Source organism: Xenopus laevis, chromosome 1L (assembly GCF_017654675.1).
Source record: "Xenopus laevis strain J_2021 chromosome 1L, Xenopus_laevis_v10.1, whole genome shotgun sequence".
In the NCBI taxonomy this organism is placed as follows: Eukaryota; Metazoa; Chordata; class Amphibia; order Anura; family Pipidae; genus Xenopus; species Xenopus laevis.
In genome coordinates, this window is record NC_054371.1 from 229,949,491 (window position 1) to 229,951,990 (window position 2,500).

Consider the following 2,500-nt stretch of genomic DNA (forward strand, 5'->3'; position numbering starts at 1 on the left):
AGGAGCAAGCTCCAGAGACTGAGAAAAGTTTTGAGCATGGTGAGGTGAGACCCCACCCTATTGAACTGGATACTTCTATAGAAACTGTTAAGGACAATAGAGTATCTGGGGGAGAGAAAACAGAACCACCCATGTCAGGTGTTATTGTAAGTGGTACCGAGGATGGGTTGGAAGATAGTGAGTTGTTTCCCTTAGCTGTATTAGCTGGTGAATCTGAGGTAACTGCGGAGACCATTGAGGAACCTAGCATGCCTGAGCTAGAGGTCTCCCGGGATAACTTTGGAACTGCCCAGCTAAGGGACCCGACACTCACTAAAGCTTGGGAAAATGTCAAGGTTAAAAATGGGAACCCCGAAAATCCTGGGTAGAATGTGTATTTCCCCACCTTGCTGTACAAAATGACTTGCTTTACCATGTGGATAAGGTTCGGGGAGAGATTGTGGAACAGCTAGTGGTCCCACAGCCATATAGGAGAACAGTTCTCAATCTGGCCCATTCTCATCCACTAGGTGGCCACCTAGCGTATGAGAAAACCAAAGACCGAATGCTACAGAGGTTCTTTTGGCCGGGGGTACATGCAGATGTAAAGAACTATTGTGAATCATGCCCCGAGTGTCAGAAATCGGCCCCAATGCCCCATTTTCGCAGCCCATTAGTTCCCTTACCCGTAATCGAAATTCCATTTGATCGTATTGCCATGGACTTGGTAGGGCCACTAATAAAATCTGCTAGGGGCATCAGTATATTTTGGTAGTCATGGACTACGCCACTCGGTATCCAGAGGCTGTCCCCTTAAGGAACACCTCTTCAAAGACCATAGCTCGAGAGCTGTTCCACATGTTCACCCGCACAGGAATTCCAAAAGAGATCCTTACAGATCAGGGGACTCCCTTCATGTCTAGGGTGATGAAGGAATTGTGCAGGTTTCTCCAAATCAAACAGTTACGCACATCTGTCTATCATCCCCAAACTGACGGGTTGGTGGAAAGGTTCAACAAGACCCTTAAGGGGATGTTAAAAAAAGTGGTGGATAAAGATGGGAGGAATTGGATTGTTTACTTCCATATCTCATGTTTGCCATTAGAGAAGTCCCACAGGCCTCTACAGGGTTTTCACCCTTTGAGTTGTTGTATGGCCGCCACCCACGAGGGCTGTTGGACGTGGCAAAGGAGACATGGGAGTCTGAAGCCACCCCACACAAAAGTGTCATAGAGCATGTTGCAGACATGCAGGACCGTCTTGCAAAAGTAATGCCCCTTGTGAGAGAACATATGCTTCAGGCCCAGCAAGCTCAAAGCCGCATATATAATAGATCGGCTCGTGTCCGAACTTTCCATCCTGGGGACAGGGTGTTAGTCCTGGTTCCTACGGTGGAAAGTAAGTTCCTGGCCAAATGGCAAGGCCCCTACGAGATTATAGAACGCGTAGGGACGTTAATTATAAGGTGTCCCAACCAAACAAGCGGAAAAAAGAGCAGCTCTACCATGTTAACTTAATTAAGCCCTGGAAGGATAGGGAATCGCTGTCCGCCTGTCCTGCAGTTGTAGAGGTAAAGATCCCACAGGTGCCTGAGGTAAAAGTGGCTGAGACCCTCACTAACAGTCAGAAGCAGGAGATGAAAGAGTTTCTGATCCGGAATAGACAAATATTCTCAGACCAGCCTGGGCTTACTGATATTATTAAACATGACATTATAACTGGACCTGGGTTAAAGTCAATGTTAAACCTTACAGGATACCCGAGGCATGACGCCAGGCAGTGACAGAGGAGATTAGAAGGATGTTGGAGCTGGATGTTATTGAGGAGTCCCATAGTGAATGGTCCAGCCCCATTGTCCTTGTCCCAAAACCGGATGGTAGCATCCGATTTTGCAATGACTTCAGAAAGTTAAATGAGGTCAGCAAGTTTGATGCATATCCAATGCCCCGGGTCGACGAACTGATAGAAAGGCTAGGGCAGGCCCGCTACATTACCACCCTAGATCTTACCAAGGGGTATTGGCAGGTACCCCTCACTGAAGGGGCCAAAGAGAAGACTGCGTTTTCCACTCCTGAGGGGCAGTGGCAATATAAACGCCTACCGTTTGGCTTACATGGGGCCCCAGCAACGTTCCAGAGAATGATGGACCGCATTCTCAAACCACATCAAGGTTATGCTTCAGCTTACCTGGACGATGTGGTTATCTTTAGCCCAGACTGGGAAAGTCATTTGCCCCGGGTACAAGCGGTCCTTGACTCTATCTGGAAGGCGGGTCTGACCGCAAATCCCAAAAAGTGTGCAATGGGGTTAGAAGAGGCCCGCTATTTGGGGTATGTTATTGGAAGAGGGGTAGTCAAGCCACAGGTGTCCAAAATTGAGGGAATTCAGGAGTGGCCCCGGCCCAAATCCAAGAAGCAAGTGAGGGCCTTTCTTGGATAGTGGGATATTACAGGAGGTTTGTCCCCAATTTTGCCACCCTAGCAGCCCCGCTTACTGACCTCACAAAAGGGAGTAAAGCTGG